This window comes from Narcine bancroftii, chromosome 3, assembly GCF_036971445.1.
Source record: "Narcine bancroftii isolate sNarBan1 chromosome 3, sNarBan1.hap1, whole genome shotgun sequence".
NCBI classification, from domain to species: Eukaryota; Metazoa; Chordata; class Chondrichthyes; order Torpediniformes; family Narcinidae; genus Narcine; species Narcine bancroftii.
The window spans coordinates 199,097,917-199,125,768 of NC_091471.1; the positions used below are offsets into that span (position 1 = coordinate 199,097,917).

At 43.7% G+C, this 27,852-nt stretch overlaps 1 protein-coding gene across 6 annotated transcripts in view; it reads right to left on the reverse strand.

Annotated features, from left to right (window-relative positions):
• Positions 1 to 27,852, reverse strand: part of fstl5 (follistatin-like 5) — an 810,780-nt gene that overhangs the window by 255,509 nt on the left and 527,419 nt on the right. The gene's annotated exons all lie outside the window — the stretch shown is intronic.

Sequence of the window (27,852 nt, forward strand, 5' to 3'; positions counted from 1 at the left end):
AGTACTGCGATAGATCAGTACTTGCAGAGAGCTGCACCACTGTTGGTACAGGAAAGCGAGAGTGTGTTTGAAAGGGCCTGTCTGTGAAGTGTATACATGTGCAGGAGCAGGTAGAAAATAGGTGGCCATTGGTATTGGAGTCCAGCCTGAGTCTGATGTGAATGTCTATATAGTTGTCTAGTAGTAGAGCAATTGAGTATCATTTAACGTCTTCCCCTGCTTGTCACCTGTGTGTTCATTAATGTTGCCTTTGATTGTAACACTTGTGTCCAGACTTAGGTCTCTGTGAACCTACTAAACCTTACACTTTCCAAACACAAGAATAAATAAAAGCCTTGAATTTCCATGGGTTTCTAGGAGTTATCTTTTATAATGTTGTAAATGCATTTTTTTTAGCAGGGATAGATCAATTATGATGATTTCCAACAAAGGAAAATGTGAAAATTTGGATATAAAAAATCACTAATCTAAAGAAGATGTGATACCTGTACAAATAAAATTATCCCACATGTCTCATCTCATCTAAAACTTCTGCTGAAATACAGTAATGGAAATTCCTACCTTTTAATACTTTATCAAATTATATTATACTTAACATTCATCTTGTCCTTACCCTTGGCCCCACATAAATAAAGCAGTTACGAATCAGGATTGCAAACTGTCATTGATTTTTTTTGGTTCAATTTAAAGATGGAATACTAAGACTAATTGTAAGAACCTGAATACATCCTCATTAAATGAGCTAATGGAAAAAGAGAGGCAATTAAACTTGATAGTTTTCTGCTCAGTATCATTCCATACACATGAATTGTTCGAACCTTGAAGAGGCTCTTATTATGAACATGACTGATAGACAATGCTTTTTTTGTGGCCATTGTGGATTAAGGAAAGAGACCATTATAAATTTATTCGTATCTAGGATTCTTACAAGTGTACTCATCAATTGTTAACCCCATTCTATTGGGAGGGGGAACTGTAAAAACCGAGAACATAACTGGAAGATGTGTCCAGCACAAGGAATTGTTCTGGATTCATGGGTCACAAATTTAGTGAGGAAATGGAAACTCAATAATAATATACATTGTTTCCCAGTATATCTTTTAATTATACCTTATATTAGTTTAACATCTCTTTTGTCTCTGTAGCTCTGAACTTTGGGAAAATAAATGTGCCATCCAATCTTCCAGAACAATACATTAGTTATGTTTTCTATATAAGGGGTTATATCCAATACCATAGAAATAATCTGAAGATGATTGGAAAGAAATGACTTGTGTCACCTTTGTAAGCAGCAATATATATAGTTGGAATCACTTGTGAAGGTGTTAGAAACAATATCTGGGATTGCTTGTACTTCCATCAAGGACTCTTCCAAGTATCTCAAATTATGTAAGTATTATATGATTAGTATAGATAAAATGCTTGCAATGTAATGAATCTTTTTCTTTATGACCACAAAATTCCATGCACTATATGTCTTGCCAGAGAAAGATGGGCATTGAAGTTGAAACTATTAATATCTAATTCTATTCAGCAGCAGAAGTTTATGACCAGGAGTAATTTTATACCCTGGTTCTGACAATGTGAACCATGCATATAGCTGGAATTCTTAGCATTACTAAGGTTATTGGAACAAAAAAAGGCTGTTGATATTTTTGCTACATTATCTTGGATGATTTATCATCATGTTAAATTGATGTTGAATTTTCCAAATTGACATCAACACACATTAGATTTAATTCCCTGATAGTGATAAATCAGCATGAAAATTACTAATTTTAAAGGTCACAAATAAAAACTGTTCAAATTATATGATCATATCTGCACATGAATGCTTAATCATTTTGTAAGCACAATTATGAAGAATGAAAGCTGGCAATAAGGAATTCAATTTGCCAGTGGACAGTCTAAAAGAAGTACATCACTTTTACCTTCAAATTTTTAATTATTATGTGTTAAAGCTATGAAACTTGGAATACTTTACCAATCTTTGGCACTGAGGTTGTATACATTTAGTTACGCATCTCTGCCCTCTCTTTTCAGAGTTTTGGCGTAGCTTATTACAGTTTCCCACATTGTGTTCCATTGCTATTAATTAATTATTAATTGAAACAAATGAATTAAAATTCTTCTTGAATAACCACAAGAGGTTAACTACATAAGCAATTCATGGAAGTACATAATTGAGGGGAAAAAAAGTCTTGTGACTCTTTTATTATACAAGGAATTAATATTCACAGCAATGTTCAGATTCCTGATGTCCACAGGCATTGAAATAATCTTCAAAGCTTCAAAAATATATACACAGATCATACCAGCGTATACTTATTTGTAAAATTTGTAAATTTTCAGAAATATTTAGCTGTGTATAATTGACAGTGAGATGCTGGGTTATATTTTGCAAATTAATTTTATTTTGTTTTTAAAATATATTTTTGTTACAATCAAATCTATTGCAATAATTAACAGTCATTTGCCAAACCTATTTTGAAGGAAGCTTCAAATAACATTTTTTAACAATCATCATATAATGGAAATTTAATATTGATATTAGATTATATAATTTTAATCCTTATTTTCCAACTTCTCTATAAATACAATACTCAAAAAGTGTATCTCACCATATGAAAAATGCTTGAACATGCATTACAATGTTTTCAGTTAGGGTGAAAAGAATACTGAAAATATTAAACTTGTCCAGAAGAGATTCCAGACGAGCTCAATGCTTTCTATGCTTGCTTGAAATAGGAAAAGAATGATACATCTTCGCAAAGCATGCTCCCAGTTTTTACGGCTAACTTGTAAAGAAACCTCAAGAGGGCAAATCTTCAGAAAATATCTAGCCCAAATGGTTTAGTTGTGTCCTTAAAACCTCTGCGGACTATCTGCCTGGAGTTTTTCCTGACATATTCAATCTCTCACTGCTATGGTAGGAAGTTCCCACCTGCTTCTAAAGGACTCCACCATACAAGTTCCAAAGAAGTGCAAAATAACCTGTCCCAATGACTATTGGCCAGTGATACTTAGGTGTACTATGATGAAATGCTTTGAGAGGTTGATAATGGAGCAAATCAACTCCAATCCCAGGAAGGATCTGTACCTACTTCAATTCACTGATCATCTCAACAGGTCACAACAGCAGATGCTATCTCACTGATTCTCAGTTCTGTGTTAGATCACCTGGACCAGAAAAACAGGGTTGGGGAAGGTTCAAACTAGGTCGGCAGGGGCATGGGAACTAGAAAGTTGGATCAGATGATGGAATAGTTGGTGGAAAGGAAGATCAAATGTGCACTGAGACTTTGATGAAGGGCAGGCAATGGTATGGATATAAATACAGTCAGTGGAAAATATTGAAATGCGTACTTTAATGTGAAAAATACTAAGACTAAGGGTGATGGATTTAGAACATGGATCAGTACAAGGAATTACAATATTAGAGAGACTTGGCTGTCACAAGGGCAGGATTAGGTGCATGATGTTCTGGGATTTAGATGTTTCAAAAGGTGTAAGAAAGGAGATAAAAGAAAGGAGAGTGACATTACTTATCAGGAATAGCATCACAGCTGCAGAAAGGGAAAATGATGTGGAGTGATTGTCTACTAAGTCCATGTGGGCGGAAGTCAGAAACAGGAAGAGAGCAATTGAGAGCAGACTCCCCAATAACCTCCGCACTACTGATGATCACACAGAAAGGCAGATTTTTGAAAGGAGCAAACATGTCATCAGGGGTAACATGATATTGATTGACATCTCCTCTGATATAAATTGAAGTGATTTATGATGAAATAAAATTCAACAACCATCTGTAACACAGCACAATCTTTATGCATGTAAATAAAAGCTTCAGCTCATTTGTGTTTCTTGTGTTGGCTGGAGGAGGTGTGTTGTATGGGAAGCTGGGAGATTGCTGAACTTTTCTGTGCATTGTGCCATAAGAACTCTTTCAGTCACTTGAGGGTTGGCCTGACACATTGGTGGTTCTACTGGGCTAATGTACCAGTCTTGAAGACCATGACTCAATTAGAAGACGAGAAGGATTTCATCTGGAGATCAATACAGCTGACAAGATGGACTCACTCAGTATTGCATCCACCTGGGTTCACACTGTAGATGTATGTTCTTAACATACTTACCATAGAGGGCTATGTCGATCCTCATCAATAGTTTGTATTTTCTGCAGACAATACACACCTTTATTGTGGAGCACAATTTTGAACCCCCAGAATCAGAAGGTTTATCTTTTTTTTTATAATGGCTTATTTTGATTCTCCTGGTTCTGCTTTCAATATATAATAAATCTGAGATATCATTGCAGAATCACTAACTTTTGTGCAATGTGATTCAGTAAGAATGCAAATTAGATTGGAAAGAAAACTCACAGATCTACTGCTAATTTCATGAAAATCTATGATTTCATGTATGGAGCATCTCTATGCCTAACATGAAAAGAGCCTAGTCGTATATAGTGGTGTTCAGAAGCATGGAATACATATCTGGACACCAATTCTAGGATTTTCATTGAAACTCAAAGCTAACAAATGTCACACATCACTGATGCAGGTATAGGCTTTCAGAACATGTGAGGCCTTTTTTGACATTACTTAAATCTCAATCATTGATCTCTGGGTAGCACCACCTCCAAGTCTAAGACAGCATCCTGGCCAGCAGTCAAACTGGGCTCATCATCTCCTCCCCTGCACGAAGCTTTATTACCCATAACACTTTGACCCATGTCAGGAAATAAAAAACCTTCCTAGTTTTTAAATGTTCTGCAATAGGATTTATCTTTATATATTAGAAGCTTGTTGATATTTTTTTTTCTCCAGCATGGTAATGCAAGACATATTTAATCAAGGTGACTAACCAAGTTCCAACAGAACAATCCATTCTAAACAAAAAAGAACACTGCAAACCCAATAAAAAAATAAATCAATACATTGAAAGTTTGAGCTACAGATATTGCATCTTATTTTTCTCAGCGGTCCACCAGATGATACAATGAATATAAATGGACAACATGTGTCATGTTGGCTGCTGAATCAGACAGTGCAAATCAATGATAGAAAAACTGTGTTATAGGGATTGCAGAAGTCTATCAAAGAACAGGAAGGCAATTTGATTGTAATGAATAAACATCGTATTACTGCAATGATCATCAGTGGTGTTGAGACTTGTGATCTGTATTCACATTTATCTTCACAGCCACTGGACTTGGCACTCATCACTAAGACAAACAAAATATGCAAAAATGTTGGCTTCCAAAGTTGATTAAATTACAACAATCACAAAAATGAATTGAATGTTATTGACCAGGTGAGTGTAATGGAATAATTACCACTTTTTTGACAAGTGCAACTCCAACAATACTCAAGAATGCCAACTTCCAGGATCACCTCTACCTCTGCTTTAGAAGTACCACTATGTAAAGACTTCCATCACCCCTTAGGTGAGATTCCTGATATCTGATAGTCCCTAGTTTTCTATTTTTCTAAAAGAAAAATCCTCTTCAAATCCACCTTATCAAGACTGTTTATGTTTCATCCTCTTCTAAGTGCCAGTCGAACAAGCCTAGTCTTTCCATTCTTTCTTCACGTAGTAACCCCATCACACAAGATTTGATGCATGAAATGTTCTCTGAACTGCTTCTGATGCAGTAATATCCTACTCTTAAAATACAAGACCTCATATGCATTGGGTACATATCATATATGTTGCTTCAATTTGGAGAAAATTAGATATAATATTAGAGATCAAGATTGAATTTGACAAGATATTGGACCCATTTATCGACTACTATCATAATGAGAATACATAGCCAGGGGGTGCTCTGAGGGTTTTTTGTTCCATGTCCAGGTGCTGAGACTCAATTCTTTACATATTATTTGCTGGTGACCATGTTTAGCAGGAATGATAGAATTGGAATGGGGGGGCTTTTTTTTCCTTTATAAGTAGTATCCAATTAGATAACCAACAATGAATAAATATGTCATAATATTAGAATATGAGGTGAAGTTTTCACAAGGGAATTTCCATTTTAATCGAGCATTGTGGACAAGACAATATATAAATCACTTATGATTCATATTCTGTATTGCATTATATAAAAGTTTCTTAACTAATATGTAGATAACATATTCCAAATCAATAAAAAATATTTTAAAAAAGAAAAAAAATACAAGACTATTATCATATACAACATTTGAGATGTGGTCTCCCCATGTCCCTACACACCTGAAACAGAGCCATGCCACTTTTGTATTCAATTCGTCCCACAAGAAACAAATAATATTTACCCAATTGCTTGCAGTAACCACACAACAGCCTTTAGCTGAGCGCCCAGGTTTGCATCTCAGAACTCTGCAAATTTCTCACTATTTTGATAATATGCTTAATCCTTAATTTTCCTGCCACAATGAAAAATTTCACATTTTCCCACATTATATGCCATTTGCCACATCTTTTCTCACTCAACTTCCTTGGAAGCCTCCGTATATTTTCTTTATGACATACTTTTGTGTTTATCTTTGTGTCATTAACAAATTTAGCAAAAAACATCAAAGTCATTTATATGAACTTCAAGAAATTGAAATCCCAGCACTGTCCTTGTGATGCACCACTTATTATATCTTGTCAACCGAGAAAGATCTATTTCTCTCTTTTCTCAGTTTCTTATTAGCCAGCCAATCTTCCATCACCTTCTAAATCATGACCTTTCATTTTCCCTCAATAGCTCCTCTTGTTGAACCTTATCAAAAGCATTCTGGACATTTAAATAGCAGACCTTGACTAGTTCTTTGTTATGAACAAGACATGCTACTTCTTCAAAGAACAATGAACTGGTTAAATATGATTTCCCTTTCACTAAATTATATTGACTTTGCTTGTTCACTGAATTTTTCAAAGTGTCTAGTTACATCCTCAAAAACAATTTCCAACATTTCCCCTGAAAGCTAGCTGGCCTTAATTTGCTGTTTTCTGATCGTTCTCTTTTTAAATAAAAGTTACATTTTCTCTTTCCCAATCCAATGGATTGGAGTCCAACATTTGGAAAATCAGAACCAGCTCACAACAGATGAGTCCGTCAGGACCCAGCGACTTGACAGCCCACAACAATTGACTCAGTCCCAATGCCCTGATGTTTGTAATGTTCCTGAATCACTCCCTCCTTTCCAGTTCCAAATTTGCACTTATTGCTGGGAGATAATTATACTTTTCCTGCTAAGTATTGATGAAAAGTACATGTTTAATTCAGTTGCTAGCTCCTTGTTTTTAATTAATAATTCCTGGACTGTTTTCCATCACACTGAGGCTCATGTTGTTAACTCTTTTAAAAATATCTATAGAAACTCTTTCCATATACACCTACATTTCTGGCTAGTTTTAATTCATATTTTCCCTCTTAATATTTTGGTGCTGTCTGGCAAGAGTTTGTATTCTCTCCTCTCTCCTCATGTCTGCATGGGTTTTTATTTGATCTTATCATTAAATCATAAATACAAATGCAATTAAAAGGATATCTTCATTGAAAAAGAAAATGCCAATGGTCAGATGTCAAATGAACAGCCCTTTAAGGCAAAATGCAAAAAAAAAGGATAAAGATACCAAATGACACTTGTGGACATGTGAATCATATCAAGAATAACAGAAATTTGCAAAATAAAAAAAATCAAGTATAATACTGTACCTTCCTGAAATGAATTTAATGAACAATAGACAAAAGGCTAGAGAATTTGTTTACACTCAAGAGGCTTCATAAAACTAGTGCTGCATGAGTCACTTTACCCCAGTCCTGCTGGCACTTGTAAAGATTTGCCTATTACAATGAGTAAATATGTATTATTAAACAAACTCTAAATTTGTGAATTTTATCCCATGTGAAGTGATATCAGGGTGTGAGCTTTCAAAGAATAACAGACTACTAAAATGCACCTTTATTTCAAATAATTCTGCACCTTTGTTTAGCATTGCTTTGAATCATGCTCCTGTGTTGAGAAACACATTTGCACACATGCACACACGCAGATAGGTACACATGTATGCACATACATAGATATGCACACACAGACACACATATACGCAAACAAGCGCAAACACAGACACACAGATATGCATATACATGCACACACAGAGACACCGCATTAGCACATAGACACAAATGTACATGCACAGAGCATCTGCAGCAGTCATTTTGGTGTATGCTTGGATTCACTTTGAGTTGCAGGATAGGTTCTGTGCAGAACTGTTGGATTTTGTGTGCAAGAAATGTACCAGAGTGATTGTTAACAGAAGTAGAAGTGACATGAGGAAACTTCCTATTTTAACATGACAAATTGTTTTGATCAAGAATGTAATGCTTTTATCCATTTCTATGTACCATTGCTGTATTCTCAGGCTATCTTCTAATTTCCAGGTTGACATAATACATTTTTTTGCTACAGCTAGGGCTATCATAATAAATCTTTTTTGTGCTCCATCCAAATCAAGTCCAAGTTCTTTACTTCTTATATTACTTAGAAGAAAGATCTCTGGATTTTTTGGTATGTTGCTTTTTGTGATTTTATTTAATAGCTGATTTAGATCCTCCCAAAACTTTTCCACTTTCTCACATGCCCAAATTGCATGTACTGTTGTTCCCGTTTCCTTCTTACAGTGAAAACATGTGTCTGATACTGTTGGGTCCCATTTATTTAACTTTTGGGGCATGGTGTATAGCCTGTGTAACCAATTATATTGTATCATGCGTAACCTCGTGTTTATTGTATTTCTCATAGTTCCGGAGCATAGCTTTTCCCATGTTTCATTCTTTATCTTTATGTTTAGATCTTGTTCCCATTTTTGTTTGGGTTTACAGCTTGTTTCCTCATTCTCTTTCTCTTGCAGTTTGATGTACATGTTTGTTATAAATTTTTAAATTATCATTGTGTCTGCAATCACATATTCAAAATTGCTTCCTTCTGGTAACCTCAGCCTGCTTTCCAATTTGGCCTTCAAGTAGGTTTCCAGTTGGTGGTATGCAAACATTGTACCATGAGTTATACGATATTTGCACTTCATTTGTTCAAAAGATAATAATTTATTTCCCAAAAAACAATTTTCTATTCTTTTCTCTCCATTTCTCTAAAGGAAAGGTTATCTATTGTGAAAGGGATTAGTTGATTTTGCGTCAATATTAATTTTGGTAGTTGATAATTTGTTTTATTCCTTTCTACGTGAATCTTCTTCCAAATGTTGAGCAGATGGTGCAGTACTGGTGAATTCCTATGTTCCACCAGCTTTTCATCCCACTTATATAGTATATGTTCAGGTACCTTCTCCCCTATTTTATCTAGCTCTAATCTGGTCCAATCTGGTTTTTCCCTTGTTTGATAAAAATCTGATAGGTATCTTAATTGTGCTGCTCTATAATAATTCTTAAAGTTTGGTAGCTGTAAGCCCTCTTGTTTGTACCATTCTGTTAATTTATCTAGCACTATCCTCAGTTTCCTCCCTTTTCCATAAGAATTTCGTTATTATTTTCTTTAGCTCCTTGAAGAATTTTTCTGTTAGGTGAATTGGTAACGATTGGAATAGGTATTGTATCCTTGGGAAGATATTCATTTTAATTTACCCTTCCTATCAGTGTTAGAGGTAAATCTTTCCAATGTTCTAAGTCGTCTTGTATTTTCTTCATTAATGGCTGATAATTTAGTCTGTATAGATGGCCTAGATTATTATCTAGTTGTATACCTAGGCATCGGATTGCTTGTGTTTGCCATCTAAATGGTGATACTTTTTTAAACTTTGTGAAATTCGCATTATAAATGTATTCCATTGGGAAAAAAAACATATAATTTAAGAAATAACATCACAGTATTCGAACAAATTTGGGAACCGTACATGGAAGACAACAGAGAAGTCCTCCACCACCTAAAATGACAGAAGGAGAAGAAGACAAAATGAACTGACCCAGTATGTAAAAGTAGATGACACAAATTTCTTGTTTAATTTCATTGTGTGATAACATTGTTTAATGGGTTTAATGTATCATATATGTCGAACGTTGAGTGGGTGGGGAGGGGAGGGGGTGAAGGAGGGAGGGAAGGGAGGGGGGGGCAAGGGGAGAAAATGACACTGTGCATATTCAAGAGGGAAATGTTTGTGTGTATTTTGGTCAGTATGGTTCATAGTGTGAAAAATAAAAAAAAATTAAAAAAAAGAATGCAATGCTTGAAAAAGTAAAGGCACATTTATAGTAACTTCAAAAGGATAGGGATAAATAGTTGAAGGGAGAAATACTACAGGTTGTGGATGAGAGTGAGATAACTGATTGCCACTACAGGTATAACCATGAGAAATAGGAGCAGAATGAGGCCATTAAGTCTATCAAGTCTGCCCAACCATTCTATCATGGCTTATCAAAAATCATCTCTGGTCTCCTTACTTTAGAAAGGATATACTGCCCCTGGAAGAGGCCCATCCGTTTGATTAAGGAAATGAAGGGGTTAGCCTATGAGGAAAGTTTGAGTAACCTGGGTGTATCCTGATTGGAGTTTGAGAGGTCGATGGGGGTATTTCACTGGTGAACAAAGAAAACAATGAAAGGCATAGTTAAGTTAGAAGCAGGGTGCTTCTTTCCATTGGCAGGTAAGACTCAAATTAGGGGGCAGTCTTGAGATACAGGGGCACAGATTTAATAAGGAGCAGTGAATCTGTAGAATTCTCAACACAGTGAACCAGGGAACATTACAGCACAGATAATAGGCCATTTGGTCCTTCTTGTCTGTGTCAAAGCATCATTCTGCTAGTCCCATTGACCTGCACCCATTTCGTAACCCTCCAGACCTCTCTCATCTATGTATCTATCCAGTTTATTTTTAAAACTTAAGATTGAACCTGCATTTACCACATCAGATGGCAGCTCATCCCACATTCCCACCACTCTCTGAGTGAATAAGTTCCCTCTAATGTTCCCCCCAAAACATTCCCCTTTCACCCTAAAGTCATGTCATCTTGTATTTATCTCTCCTAATCTAAGTGGAAAGAACCTACTCACATTTACTTCGTCTATACCTCTTACAATCCTGTAAACCTCAATCAAATCTCCCCTTATTCTTACATGCTCCAATGAAGCAGTCAATGCTACCTCATTAAGGGTATGTGAGATACAGATTGATCAATTTTTGAGCAGTAGAAGTAAGGATCAAAGGGAACAATCAGGTAAGTGGTCCAGAGTCCACTGCCACATTTGCTATGATCTTATTGAATGGGTCAAATTGCCTATTCTTGCTCCTGTTGTTGATGTACAATGAATGTTCAGGATTTTAAAAAAAATCTATTTCCCCAGATTGTCCAGGATCTTAGGAAATAGTTACTTTTAGAATAATGTATTTTAAATTTGAAGTGAGTTCACTAAGTTTAAAAACTTTAAACTGCTGCAAGCAGTCACAGATGCAAAAGGATCAATCGCATAGCTGAATGGCCAATGAATAATGGAGTCAGTCTTCCCACATTGGCAGTCTGTAAAACAGTAATGGGATTTCCATACAGTAAATTCAGATAATTTCATTTGAAGAGGGGAAGTATTTTTTTTCAAGCACAATGTTGATCAGAACAAGAAAATCAACTACTTGAATGAAAGTTTTTGATTTTTAAGTGAATGACTGGTGAACTGCACTTGGCCAAATTTTATCCATGACTTGCCAGTGGTTCTCTACTAAAGGTCCTCTTCGAGGGCCAGCATATTCCAAACATTTATGTTTGCACATTGCAGTGTGAAGGTCAAGAATGTGCAAGAGGAGAGATGCCAGAGAGATTGATCTCCTGTTTAGTGGCTGGACTCCAACACCGAGTCCAAGAGCAGAAGTTGCAGTCCTGGGTTGAGAAGCTGGATGCACTTTGCATCTGACCGCTCATTATTCTGCCTGTCAAATCTAATTTGTACTTTGTTTAGAAATTCAATCCAGGGGTAGGTAGGATATAGAGCAAAAATCAGTTTTACCAATGTTGGGGTGTCTACGATAAGATTTAAGGTTAGAGGTATGAGAATTTGGACTGTGCTACCCGAGGAGGTGATGGGGCAAATATTCTTACAGCATTTTAAGAAGTATCTGTAAACAGACCTGAATCACCAAAGGATAGCAGGCTGCAGACCAAATCCTGAAAAATGGGATGTTATTAATGGATAGCATGGACGAATTGGCCAAAGGGCCTATTTTTGAGCAGTAAGATTCTAGTGTGGCTCTATACCTTTTAATTGCATTGCTGAGCTGCATAGAAAATTTAAGTTGAGATGAGTGGTTTACCTTCTTTATTTTCATCAGTGATGTTTCTTTAACTAATTTATGAAAATTTAATATTTTTTTTATTAAAAAAAAGTTTCCTCATTCTTTTTAATCGTTACAGTTATTTTGATTGGTTTTGTCAAAAGGCAGTCAGGGTTGCCTGGAGAACAGTCTGTAACCTGAAGCCTAGTTTCCATTTGGCAGCAACACCACAATGGACTGACTGCAGCAGTGAAGCCTTGAGCTCAATTAGACCTGCAGGAACATTAATTAAGATTAATGGGATCTCTGTGGAACAAATGTGAGCTGTCTACCATATCAAGGACGATATGCCCAAGGTTCACAGTCCATTTTTGGGGCCATGACATCTATTGTAACTTACAGGCTTCCCTACCAGCCTGGCTGATGAGCTATAAGCACACATCCCTGAGAAGCAAATAATGGGATTGCATTTTCAGGAAGAATCCCCAGAGAGAATAGTTCCCATGGGAATAGATGCCAAGTGTAGACATCCACTGCCATTGGCTGCTCTGCATCTGCTGCAGTCACATTGCAGCCACCGTACTCACAACAGCACGCCGCGCATGTGTGAGCACTGTGCAGGCGTGTTAGTTGAATTGAGAACTTGCAGGGAGCAGATACCATGCTGTGGTCCCTCTCCCTACCCTGTTTATCATGTTTGGTTGTGTTCAGTAAAGTCGTTTGATTTACCTCACCACTGACTCGACTTGTTATTAAGCACGCAATTACAAACATGGTGCCAGAAGTGCTCCCCAAGCCTGAAGTTTTCCAATTGTAAATCAGTTTTGCACAATCACCATAATAGCGGACAGATTCAGATGCCCTGACCCTCTCAGGTTTGATGAATATGTGGCTGAGAACTGGTGCATTTTCAAACAGGAATAGAATATATTTATAGAGGCAGCACATAGCGGCAAGCTTGCCCATACCAGGGTGTACATTCTTTTAAATTTGGCAGGCCCAGAAGCCATTGAAAGGGAATGGTCGTTTGTATACGCGGACTAAGTGCGTGACTGGAACCTCGTTACCACCCGGCTGTGTCGAGAGAGAACCCCGGATGTTTAAAATGTAAATTTATTGAAATGTGCAACCCTCAGAGAAATGTGATAATGGAAAGGCGCAAATTCAACATCAGAGACCAAAAGCCTGGCGAGTTGATATACTCACATGTCAGTGATTTAAAAATTGGGCAAAAACCTGCAATCGTGGCACATTTTGGGATGAACTAATTAAAGACAGAATGATCTGTGGTATTTGTGATAATAATATGTGGAAGGCTCTCTTTTGAGACAGCGAGCTGATTCTAGAAAAGGCCATCGCAACATGTTAGGCATATGAAACTACCGAGGAAAACAGTAAAAAACTAGCCTCTCCACAACAGCAGGACACAAGCATTGATGCGATACAGATGGGATGGCGAGCAGACAGTGGCTGGAGGCCAGCCAGGCCACCTGTGGTAGTACACCACCGGCCTACTGCAGGGGGCAATCTCTGCACCTGCAGGAGTATAAAGGGACAGGACAAGACTGGCCGGCTGTCAATCAGTCAGCCTGAATGGATCAAGCCCCACCCGGTCGGGTGTCAATCACCCTTTATAAGCCTGCCCTCACTCAGAGTTGCTGCAGCCATAGCTTGGCTCTGTGGAAGTCTTTGTGGATTAAAGCCTGTTGTATAGTCTTACCTTGTGTGTGTCTGATTCTGGCTAACAGCGCACCACAATTTAATCCACAAAATTTTCCCACGGCGACTATATAAAAACTCCTGTGCGCAGGGAGCATCGAGGTTGACCCACGCCAACCAGAAGCCCAGACACGCTTCGAGATCTAGCAGCACACAGTCAAGGCAATCATCGAGGCACACGAGGCGACATCCTAGACTCCGATCGGAAGAGGTTGGTCCTACTCCAGTCAAACCTGGGTCCCCGCAACTTCCAGGTAACCAAAGGCTGCTCCACATACAAGAGCACAATGGACACTCTCAAGAACTTGTACAAACCCCCCATGAATGTGGTCTGTGCAAGGTACCTCCTCAACACCCAAGCCCAGCAACTGTTGAGTCTTACCTGGGACAGTTGCGAGAGTTGGCCCGACCTTGTCTGGCTGAACCCAGGGAAGGTGTAGAGGAGGATGAGAGGCTGATCCGGAATGCCTTCATCCGAAGGCTATGCTCGATGGCCATCTGGCAGAAGCTGCTGGAAGACAACATCTATGTCCTAACCAGGACTATGGAAGTGGTCCAAACCCTGGAAGCAGCAGCCCTGCACATCAAACCTTCAATTCCAGGTTCCCCCAGGCTCTCTCGTGGACCTCTCACACTGCAGCTGCAGCCCCAGGCGAGCTGGGGAGGAGAACATCGCTGCATCAGGTGCCAGGCGCCCCTGTAAGTACTGTAGCTCCTGGTGTGGGTCAGATTGATGATCTCGCCAAAACTGCCCAGCTAGGAACCAGTATTGTTCCCGATGTGGCACGAAAGGCCACTTTCCTAAAGTGTGCCTCTCTAAACCTGCTGGCAGTTCAGCTGCCCTCTATGACCTCCCCACCTCCCCCATGGACCCCCACGTGCACGTGCTGGGTGGCGCCATTGTCCCCGCAATGACTTCCCCTTCCCCGATTTCAACCACGCAATATCTGGCCCCGCCAGCGACTGTCACATCGTGTGCCCTGAGCAACTGCACCAGCTCCCACCCTCGCTGGCGCCGCTCACTGCGAACTAAAGCAACGTCACTTCCGGCTCCCGGCATGACGTCCCTTCCGGCTGACGTAATAACATCACTGCCACCAGCCATGATGATGTCACTTCCTCCGGCGCAGCAGACATGGCTGGGGAAGGAGGCCAGCCACGCAGCAGCCTCCCACGTACCGCTGCCATCTTGGACCAGGCAGTGCCCGACATGGAGGGCCCCCGACGATGTTGAGAACGATGTGGTCAACATGGGCAATGACCAGGCCATCCTATCAATGATCCTCATGCCTCCGAGTGCCATCAGCTGCCACATGCCACACACAGTGACTGACGACAACGTGGTCAACATGGGCGATGACTAGCCCACCCTATCGATGCTCCCCATCCCTCTGGATAGCGACGACTCCGACTCTGAGACCAGGGACATCCCCCACGATCTCCGGCGCTCAATGATGGATGTGCGAGTCAACGGGCAGGTAACAAATTGCCTGTTGGACAGTTGCAGCACCAAGAGCTTCATTTACTTGAGCGCGGCCCACTCCCTAAGGTTAAAGGTCCACCCAACCACCTGCTCAATCGCCATCGCTGCCAAGGATAAGACTGTTGGTAACCTCAGGCGCTGCTCAGTCGATATAACGGTGGGAGGGGAGACTGACATAGGATTCAGGCTCCTGGTCATGTCCAAACTCTGCGCACCACTTCTCCTGGACCTAGATTTCCAGTTCCACCTGCAGAGTGTCACCCTTGTCTTCGGGGGGGCCCCATCCTCCACCCACATTGCACAGCACGCTAACCTACCAGCCCCAGCCAAGTTGCAGCCTCTCCACACTGCGCAACACTCCACCAATGCTCTTTCCACATCTTGTGCTAGGCTGCAAGCCGATCACCGCCAGAAGTAGGTGGTATTGCACTGCGGACAGGGACTTCATCAAGGTGGAGGTGCAGCGACTCCTGGCGAAAGGCGTTATAGAGCTCAATAACAGCCTTTGGAGAGCCCAAGTCCTGGTGGTCAAAGGGGGAAGTGAGCCGAGGATGGTCGTGGATTACAGCCAGACCATTAATCGGTACACCCAGCAGGATGCCTACCCCCTGCCGAGAATCACCGACATAGTCAATGAGATAGCCCGCTACTGGGTTTTCTCCATGATTGACCTGAAGTAGGCGTATCACCAAATCCCTCTCCTCCCAAAGGACAAGCCCTACACTGCCTTTGAGGCGGACGGGCGCCTGTACCAGTTCCGCTGGGTTCCTTGCAGAAGCGATCTGCCACTGGTGTCACTACCTGGCCGGCAGGAGATTCATACTCCTCATAGACCAGCGGGCCATAGTGTTCACGTTTAACACTACCCACAAGAGCAAGATCAAGAACGACAAGATCCTGCGCTGGAGAGTCGAGCTGGCAACCTACTGCTATGACATCCAGTACCGTCCTGGGAAGCTTAACGACTCCCCTAATGCCCTCTCTTGCACCTGTGCGTCTATGCATGATCACAGGTGGCAGGCATTGCATGAGTCCCTCTGCCATCCAGACGTCATCCGGTTATACCATTTTGTTAAGTCCCAAAATCTTCCGTACACCATCAGGGACGTCAGGGACATGACCGAACCCTGTCGGGTCTGTGCTGAGTGAAAGCTCCGCTTCTTCCGCCCCCCCTTCCCCCACGGGCCCATGTTGTAAATGCTACTCGGCCTTTCGAGTATCTTGGCATGGATTTCAAAGGGCCCCTGCCTTCCACGAACCGAAACGTCTTCTTCCTCACGGTAATGGACAAGTACTCACGCTTTCCTTTCGCTATCCCTTGTCTGGACACCGCCACAGCCACTGTCATCAGGGTCTTGGGGCAGATTTTCACCATTTTTGGCTACCCTGCCTTCATCCATAGCGACTGGGGGTCTAGTTTTATGAGCGACGAGCTGCGCCAGTACCTGACGGCGAGGGCCATTGCGACCAGTCGCACGACAAGCTATAACCTGAGAGGCAACGGGCAAGTGGAATGTGAAAATGGGGTGGTCTGGAAGGCAGTCCTCCTGGCTCTCAGGTCAAAAGGGTGGGCCGTTGAATTCTGGCAGGACGCCCTGTCCGAGGCGCTCCATGCCATTCGGTCACTGCTGTGCACGGCTACCAACGAGACCCCTCACGAACATCTGTTCTCATTCCCCAGGAGGTCGGTGACTGCAATGTCACTCCCAGCATGCCTCACGTCCCTGGGACCGGAGTTTCTGTGTAAGCATGTAAGGACACACAAGGCCGAAGCCCTAGTGGAGTAGGTTTTCCTCCTTCATGCAAACCATAACTACGCTTACGTTAGGTTCGGCAGTGTAGAGCTCGTCGAAAGAATCAAAGACTTGTTGATCCAAACCAAGGCTTTTATTAGCAAAAGACAGGAGCTCTTCACAGGTGGCCGACCAGTCCGGAATGATCCGACCTGGCCAGGGACACAAACCTTTAAGGCCCAGACAGTAGGCGTGGCTTAGCTCTCAGCCAATCACTGTAAGCACAGTCTAGATACTGTAACTATATACATTATATACATTGGTGATAGATCTGTACTATCACATTCACCCCTTCTTGGAGAACTGACCCTGGAAAAAAAAATAAAAAAACGAGGGAGAGAATGAAAGGAAGGGGTAGGTTAAGGACTGTAGCGGTCAGGGGGTATGACCATCCAGGGTGACCGCCGTGGTGCCGGGATTGGGGTCGCTGGAGTGGTGTCGCCAGCGGGCTCATCGGGTGTGACCGTTCCTTCGCTCAATTCCCCAGTCGTGTTGTCGGCAGGGTGGTCCGGGTCGTTGGGGTGCTGTTGGTCCTTCTGTTGCAGCATGGGGCCTGGGGAATAAAGGGTTGGGGAAGGTTGGGTTGGGGGTTTGCTGGGTATACCGGGTCCTGAGCTAGGTCCCGCACCGAAACAGTGTCCTCCCGCCCGTCTGGGAACTCAACGTAGGCGTAATGCGGTTTCGCGTGGAATAGAGTCACTCGGTCAACCAAAGGGTCATTCTTTGAGTGCCGGACGTGGCAGCGCAAAAGGACGGGGCCAGGGTCGGTGAGCCGTGCCGGTACAGTGGTTCTGATTCGGATTTCCTCGGGAAAAGGAACATCCTTTCATGGGGGGTGGCATTTGTTGCGGTACATAGGAGGGAGCGGATGGAGTGTAAGGCACTAGTGAGAACCTCCTGCCAGTGAGAGGTGGGGAGACCTTTAGACCGGAGAGCCAGTGTAACCGCTCTCCATATGGTGGCATTCTCCCTCTCGACCTGGCCGTTACCGCGTGGGTTATAGCTCGTGGTCCTGCTTGAAGCGATACCACACTCTGCAGCTCTGTGCTCATGAATGAGGACCCCCTTTCACTGTGGATGGAATTGGGGTACCCGAAAATGGCGAAAATAATGTGAAGGGCCTGTATCACTAAGGCGGCAGTGGTGTCTGCACGCAACGGGATGATGTCACGCAACGGGATGATGTAATAGACGTAGTCAACGCTGGAGGAGCTGGTTGGAGGACCTCCCGGAAGTGCTGTTGTGGCGGCGTCGGCGGATGAAAGGCAAGTAGTGGGGTTTGCAGTTGCTCGCGGTTGGCAGTGGGTAGGTTGTCGGTCATGGCGGTCGGGCCCCAGCGGTCATCAGCAACGGACGCTAGGGTGAGTACCTGGTTGGCCGCGACGGGTCCCCAGTCGGTCCTGGTGGCCGCATCGGCGGCGGTGTAGGCAGCGGCAGACGGGGAGTGGGCAGCAGCAGCGGTAGCGTCGGCCCCGGGGGTGGCTGTGGCGGCATCAGCAGCAGCGGTAGCGTCGGCCCGGGGGTGTCTCTGGCGGCGGCAGCAGCAGCGGTTGCCACAGTCGGGACCGATGCCGGGTCGAGTGTTCCGCACGGGGGCGAGAGGCGGGTCAACACCATGGTTGCGAGGATGGGCTTCCCTTTCCGGGTTCGGCTTCTCCGTGACATCAGACGTTTCCGTGCAAGGGAGCCCTCGCTCTCATTGGACGAGAGCTCTGGGGATGAAGAGTTTGAATGGGATAGTGGCGATTGGGCTTCACACGAGGTACTGTGTTTACCGGCGGCCATTTTAGACCTACAGACTGCAGCAAAGTGGCTCTTTTTAAGGCACTTCTGGCACCTGGCTTTTCTTGCTGGGCACTGGGACCTGCTGTGCTTGTCCCTCCCGCAGAAATAACATTTTGGGTTCGCACGGGGCAGTGTAGCAGCAGCCGACAGGCCATCAGTATATCGGGGGGTGGTAGGGTAGAAGGGCACTCTACTCACATCAGAACGAGGGGTCCAGTCCCTAGAGAACTCGGTGGACTTCAAGGCTGCATCCTCCATTGTGATTGCAGTCCAGGCCACGTCCTCTAATTTTTCTACCCCTTGCTCAAACAAGCGCAGCCTCACTTCGTTCGATCGGAGCCTGGCCACATAGGCATCCCGGACGAGGTCGCTAGTGATCTCGGCAGCAGTTTTGTCCACACAGTTACAGTCCTTGCCCAACGCCTTTAATAGTTGTAAATATGCCCTGCTGGACTCGCCGGGCTGTTGCTTCCTCGACGCAAGCACGAGCCGGGCATGAACTCTGTTCACCGGTTGATCATACAGTTCTTTCAGTACCTTTATGGCTGCGGTGTAAGTGGTCTCATCCTGGATGTTCTCGTAGATTCTCAAGGACACCATAGACAGCAATGCTGTTAGACGCTGGTTATCCTCCTCTACCTGAATGAATCTCAGGAAGTTTTCAAAGTTCAGCAACCAGAACTTAAAGGCTTTGAAGGCTGTAGCTGACTGTGGGTCGATATCAAGTTTTTCTGGCTGAGTTAAACGCTCCATCCCTTTCAAAAAAAAATCTTTTTGCTAATAAAATTGTAGAGCTTGTCGAAAGAATCAAAGACTTGTTGATCTAAACCAAGGCTTTTATTAGCAAAAGACAGGAGCTCTTCACAGGTGGCCGACCAGTCCGGAATGATCCGTCCTGGCTAGGGACACAACCCTTTAAGGCCCAGACAGTAAGTGTGGCTTAGCTCTCAGCCAATCGCTGTAAGCACAGTCTAGATACTGTAACTATATACACTATATACATTGGTGATAGATCTGTACTATCACAGGCAGTGACAGGGAGGACATTGGCACCAGCAGGAGCACCCACCACACAACGCCACCCTCCAACCCAGGATGATGCTGACCGTCATACATCGCCATCCCCAGGCAGCTATGGGGCACGCAGGGCCTCCTTGACCATCGAGGGCCCACTTCAGCCTTAGGAGATGAACCTGACCCCCAGCCATTCAATACAACCCACATACGTCGACCCCAGCCCCCCTAGCCACCCCTCCGTGCGGCACCACACCAGCCTGCCGCCAGCCCCCCCCCCCCCCCCAACACTTCCCCTTTGACCAGTGAGCAGGAGCCAGTCCTATGACGGTCACAGACCCCACGGCCACCGAGTCGTCTCAACCTGTAAATATTGTATGTACATAGTGGATGCGATACCTTGTTACTGCCCCTGCCCCCTCTGGGACAATTTTAAAGAAGGGGGTGAATGTGGTGGTAAATGTTGGAACCAAAGGTTTAAATAATCATGGAAAATATGCCTATGTACTATTCATTATGTATTCATTAATCCATTACTATGTAACAATTTACTATTTACTTCAATTATATGGTTTAAGAGAAATATTAATGCAATTAAGTAACAGCCACAGTATGTAGAAAAGTTGGCTGATTATAGTATGTGTAGAATTTGCTGCCCCCAAATACAAAGAGAGAGAATACTTTCATCCCCAAGGTTACACTGCTAATTGTAAAGCACAAGACCGGAGAGAAAACATCAAAAACACACATAGGAGTAACAGGATAACAGATAGGAGAAGTTAGACAGGATGAGGTTGGAGGAACCATAGGGACAGTGATTTATTCTGAAACAGGCCAGGGACAGGAAGATAAGTGTATTGCAAGGATAAGTGATAAGAGTACCATGACTGAGAATGTCAGAGACAAATAAAATAAATAAACCTCTTGCATAGGAATGAGGAGTCATAAGGGTACATGGAAGGTGTTGATTAAAACAACAGAATGTTCTGGCCTTGGGGATTAAGATAGGAGGTCTACACCATAGATCAATGCAGAGCAGGAAATTGCTTGGGATAAATCTTGGGCAAGGAGCCTATCAAAGAAAGCTAACTTTTGTTCAGTGTAACAATGATGACCTATATAAACAGAAAAGACTGGACAGTGGGTGTCAGTCTTGGGGAATAGCTCACTGAGCAGGTGACCTATGAACTAACGACTGAACCAGAGCTCTGTTAAGCTTTATTCTTGTGCTGATTGTGAAACCAATTACCTTCTCCTATCACTTCATTCAATGAGCATGCTGGACTCAGACAACACATAGACCAAATTGAGGGGAGGGTAAAGCCAGAGTCCAACATGCACTACCAGCCTACTGCAGGGGGCAACCTCTGTACCTGCAGGAGTGTAAGGGGACAGGACAACACCTGGCCAGCTGTTAATCAGTTGGCCTGAATGGATAAAGCCCAACCTGGTAGGGTATCAATCACCCTCCAGGATATAAGCCTGTGCCAGCCTCCTGAGGCCTCACTCAGAGTTGCCGCAGCCACAGCTAGCCTGGCTCTGTGGAAGTCTTTGTGGATTAAAGCCTGTTGTACAGTTTTACCCCGTGTGTGTCAAATTCTGGCTAACAGCGCACCACCCCACCTTACACTCAGGCCAGGATGCGACAACTGTGGATACCACATGCTGAGAAGGGAGATGAGCCTGGCATTCGGCCAGCACTGCAGGAACTGTGGCAAATGGAACCACTTCAGCAACTGCTGAAGATCCAGGCAGCAGACCACCACATGGACTAGACCAAAGAGGACGATTGACCACTCAGAACTGAAGCAGAGAGGAAGCGGCCCCGATGATGAATATCACGTCGATGGGCTCACCACGAGGATGGCAGACAATCCAGCAGAAACCCGGACCTGAGGTAACAATGAGGCCTTCATATTCATAGAAGTCTATGGAAAGATGGCTGAGATGAAACTTGACACTGGGGCCAAATGTAACATCATGTCACTGAAGGCATTCAACCCGCTGAGACAGATGGAACAAGTCAAACCATGCATCAAGTCTATGAGCCTAGTGACTTATGGAGGCAGCAGAATCCAGACCAATGGCACGGCACAGCTGCAGTGTTTAGTTTAAGGACAGTTCTACGTGCTAACTTTCTTCATAGTCTGCGAGGACATCATGCCTCTGTAGGCCTCAATGCGTGCATGGACATGGGGCTTGTTTGCTAGTTTCATTCAGCACAGAGGTCCATCAGATAAACCCCTCCGAGGATGATTTCTCATGGAATTTATTTTTCTGAGTATGGTGAATGTTACAAAGATGAGCTGGGAAGGCTGTTGGTGACATACTCCGTGCAGCTCAACCCGGAGGTAAGACCTGTTCTCCGACTGGCACATTGCATTCCAGTAGCAATGAACAATAAGGTCGAGGCCAAGCTGGACAGAATACAGGACTTGGGCATCATGACACCAGTCTTGGAACCAACTGAATGGGTATCCTCCATGGTGGCCAACAAGAAAAAAGATGGTCAGGAGATCCGAACTTGTATAAATCCGTGAGACCTCAATGCATGCCTGAAAAGACTGCATCACTCCATGTGCACCGTAAAAGAAGTTGCCGCTCAGATGGCTGGCACAACAGTATTCTCAGTCCTGATTGCGAATAACTTGTTCTGGTAGGTCTCGCTTGACTACCTTTCATCACTACTGACCACATTCTGCACTGCATTTGGTCGGTACGGGTTCATGAGGATGCGATTTGGCATCAATTGGGCCAGCGAGGTATTCCAAAGGTCCATGGAACAAATTTTTGCCGAGTATCCCTGTGCCATCATAGTCAACGACTAGAAGACACGAGAATAGCAGGATACTAAAAGAGCTTGACGCCCACCCAAGGAGGTGCTTGACCAGGCACAGAAGGTAAATTTGCGACTCAACCCCTGCAAGTGCAGGATTCGTCTAAATCAAGTCAGCTCTGTGGGCCACACGTTCACCAGCAATGGCTTGAAGGCGGACCCTTCCAAAATGAGGGCCACCAGTGAAATGCCTGTACCAGCGGATGTGGCTACCCTGCAACAGTTCCTGGGCACGGTGAACTACTTGGGCAAGTTCATCCCTATCTCCAATGAACTGACGGCCCCAATTGGACAGTTTACCTATAGCGATGTTGAATGGACCTGGCACAAACAATAACAAAATACCTTTGATAATAGACAATAGACAATAGACAATAGACAATAGGAGCTGGAGTAGCCCTTCGGCCTGTCGAGCCAGCACCGCCATTTTACAGATCATGGCTGATCACTACTATCAGTACCCCTTTCCAGCCTTATTCCCATTACCCTTAACTCCTTTGCCCACTAGAGTCTTATCTAACTCTCTTTTGAACATAATCAGCAAATCTGCCTCTACCACCCTCTTTGGCAGAGTATTCCACAGATTCACACTTCTCTGGGTAAAAAAATGTTTTCTCATCTCTGTCCTAAAGGGCCTACCCTGTATTCTTAAACTATGCCCTCTAGTCCTCGTCTCCCCCATCATTGGGAACAAGTGATCCGACTTCACCCTGTCTATCCCCCTGATAATTTTGTATACCTCAATCATGTCCCCCCTCATCCTTCTAAACTCCATCGGATACAAGTCCAGTTTTTCTAGCCTTTCAGCACATGTCAACCCCGCCATCCGTGGAACTAACCTTGTAAATCTGCGCTGTACACCCTCTATAGCTAGTATGTCCTTCCTCAAAATTGGAGACCAGAACTGGACGCAATACTCCAGGTGGGGTCTCACCAGGGCCCTGTACAACTGCAGAAGGGCGTCTCTGTTCCTATACTCCAATCCCTTCTTTATGAAAGCCAACATGCCATTTGCCTTCTTCACAGCTTTCTGAACCTGCATGTTAGCCTACAGTGACCGGTGAACAAGTACACCCAGATCCATTTGCACCTCCCCACTCCCTAGCTTGTCTCCATTTAAATAATACTCAGCTTTCCTATTATTGCCCCCAAAATGGATAACCTCACATTTGCTCACATTGAACGTCATCTTCCATACAGTAGCCCACCCCCCCAACCTGTCCAAGTCCCTCTGCATTTTCCTGACATCCTCCTCACACCCCACACCGCCACCCAGTTTAGGGTCATCTGCAAATTTGCTCATGTTATTAATAATCCCCTCATCCAAATCATTTACATAAATTACAAACAACTGAGGACCCAATACCGATCCCTGCGGCACTCCACTCGTCACATCCTGCCATCCTGAAAAAGACCCGCTTACTCCAACCCTTTGTTTCCTATTTCTTAACCAATTTCCTATCCATGTCAGCACCTTACCTCCACTACCATGCTCCCTGATCTTGCCCACTAGTCTCCCGTGCAGTACCTTATCAAAGGCCTTCTGGAAGTCCAAATACACCACATCCACTGGCTCTCCCAAGTCCACCCTCTTTGATGCCCTAAAGAAACACACATCTTGCCCTCCAGTTCTCCACTACTATGATGTACCTATACCGATGACACTGACCTGCAATGATTCACAGTACAGTCGAGGAACAGCACACTTGCCGGACGGAAGACCAGTGGCATGTCCTTCCAGGTCACTTACAGACACAGAAACAAAGTACCCTCAGATTGAAAAAGAGCTACTGACTATGGTTTTCACCTGCTCAAAATTCAATGATTATGTCCATGGCAGGATGGTCAACATAGAAAGTGACCACTTACCTCTGGTGACCATACAAGCCAATTCACACAGTGCCGGTGAGACTGCAGTGTATGATGCTCAGGCTCCAGGAATACCACATTACCCAAGTACACAAATGTGGGAAGGAAATACATTTAGCCAATGCTTTATCACAGGCCCCCAGAAAATGCTTGGCCCAGGAGATTGAGGAAGAGGAGTGTTTCGATGTCATGACGGTAACCCATATATCTTCAGCACAGCTGGATGAACTAAAAAAGCACGCAGCAGAGGACGGAACCCTAAACACTCTGGGCACCTTCATTAAGGGTGGCTGGCCGGCCAAGCAGCGCAGCCTGCCACCAGCGGTGCAACCCTTCTTTCCTTACCGTGATGAGCTGCTTATTGATGAAGGGATCATCCTGAAGGGCCTAAGGACAGTCACCCTGGCACACTGCAGAATACATACGTGATGATCCTTCACAGAGGGCATCCTGGCGCAGAAGCGATGAAACGCAGAGCGAGGGACATAGACTTCTGGCCAGGTATGACAGAGAACATAGATGATGAAGTACAGTCCTGCTTGGTGTGCAACAGTACCAAGCCACACCAGCAAAAAGAGCCATTGCAGTGGCACTCGGTACCTGATCTACCCTGGTCGACCATGGCTACCGACATCTTTGAATGGTGGAGTCGACAGTACCAAGTACTAATAGACTCGCACTCAGACTGGTTTGCGACAGGCGTGCTCCTGGACGCAACCTCTGCAGTCATCATCACCAAACTAAAATGGCTTTTTTCCGTACATGGGGCACGTCGTACACTTACCTCAGACAATGGCAGACAGTTCACCAGCCAGAGATTCTGTGACTGTGACAGCATGGGAGTTCATCTACATCACCAGCAGCCCAGAGTACCCACAATCAAATGGAATGGCTGAAAGAGCTGTGGGAATTGCCAAGCAGCTAATGGAGAAGTCCCACAGAAAGAAAACAGACACCTTCCTCAGCCTTCTCAACTTAAGAAACGCCCCTTGCAACACCACCTTTGACTCACCGGCAAAACAGTTAATGTCGAGGCAGACTAGGACTACTCTACCAGTGGCAAGATTTCGGGAGCCCCAACCAAAGGACTCGCAAGACATCAAGGCCCAGTTGCTAAGCAGAAGGCTGGCACAAAAGAAAATAAAACCAGCTGGCCACTTGTCCCATTGACTGAAGGGCAAGTCGTAAGGATGCAGACTCCACAAGATTACGATCACACAGGTATAGTGGAAATGAGCTGCCAGGAACCCAGGTCATACTGTAACAATATTAATAGTTGGGTAGAATTTATAAGATTTAGAGTAGGTCACATACATACACACATTTTAAAACAGATCTTATTTGAAAGACTGAAGAAACAAGATCTCTGGAGAATGTAAGTACCTTTCACAAGTAGGTGTTAATTGAACTGACTCATAAAATGCTTGACCATTGCCTTGCTGGAGTCATGCTGTCTATCAGTCTTCTTTTCTTCTTCTTCTTTGGCTTGGCTTCGCGGACGAAGATTTATGGAGGGGTAAATGTCCACGTCAGCTGCAGGCTCGTTTGTGGCTGACAAGTCCGATGTGGGACAGGCAGACCCTTTCTGCAAAGTGCTCACAGATTGTGTTTACCTAAGATAACAACTTGAGAAGAAGAAAGAACTCCTGTTATTGCTGGAGAAGGTGGGGGTTTTGCAAGACATGAGTCACATGCTGTATCTGGAGTTTCAGTTGGAAAAGAGAGTTATCAGCTCAGTCAGTCAGTCAGTGTGTGGGATACTGACAAGTAACTGAAAAGTGCAATCCAGGGAGAACTGTTTGAAACTAATGAAAGCAAGTTCCAGAGCAGTAGATGGCTGGAAGTGCTATCTGTCTGATGTTTCTCTTGAAATAGACGAAGGAATGGAACTCTGTGGTAGCCTGAAGAAAGAGGTTACCATCTAGAAGACACTGATGGGGCAAGTTTCATCAGCAAGACCCTGAGGTGACTAGTGGTGGTACCTCAGTTGTGGAAATCCTGGAGCAACAAATATCTTTCTCTGCAAACCCTTCAAGAACATTCCTGAGCAGTAAACATTTACCTTTCAAGCACCAAGCCTGATGAACTTTATACATGTTAAATTCTGTGCACAGTATGGTGATTACCTGCAACCAGAGAACTTGGAAGAAGAAGTGAGATTGTACTGTGAACCAAAGAATTTTTCTTGAATTTACACACATATTGCATACACTTGCGCTTAGAATTAGAAGGGGTTAATTTGGGTTAGTATAGCGTATAATATAAGAATAGAGTTAAGTTAAAGTTTAATTCTATTTTCATGTTTGAAGTTGATTAAAAATAACTTTTGTTTTGAAAGCCACTTGTCTTGGTGAACGTCTATTGCTGCTGGGTTTGGGGGTCCTTTGGGCTTGTAACAATACCTGGTTCGTTCAAGGGGGGGGGAAATATATAGGAGAAATATATATATACAACACATCCTCCCAGTAAGAGAGCCAGCCACGTTTCAAACTGACCCAGACAAATTGGTATTTGTGGAGTTAGAACGTTAGCCCAAGATCGACAAGAGCCTCCTGGTACCCACAAGAGAGGTGATGGATAATACCACTGAAACTATGGACAGTAGAGACAATCAGAACAAGGTGCCCCAAGCCGCCACATGAGTAGAGGGCTAGTACAAAACACATGCTGGGTGTGTCTGTAAGCTCAAACCAAAATACCGGGACTAAACTGGGTTAAATGTGTATACTTTGAATGCACAAAATCGGATTATCCAAAATCGGATTCTCCAAAATCCTCAGTTATCCAAAATTTTTTTAAAATTCAGATAAATGAGGATCCGAAACCACTCAGAAATCCTTATATATCTTGAATTTTCTCAGAGCTGAACTGACCAGGGATGTCGGACTCTGGCGTTGGCAACAGCAGACCTCAGGTTCCTGGCCCCGGCAGCAGTGTGGACCTCAGGCCCCTGGGCAGGAGCGGGCCTCTCAGGCTCCCAGCACAAGCAGGGCCTCAGTGGGGAAAGTGTCGGTGATCAGCGGTGGCCAGCATTCTTTTGGTGGGAGTTAAACATTATTTTAATGCTTTAAAAGCCTTTCCTTGTTGCTGTTTAAACACTGTTACAAG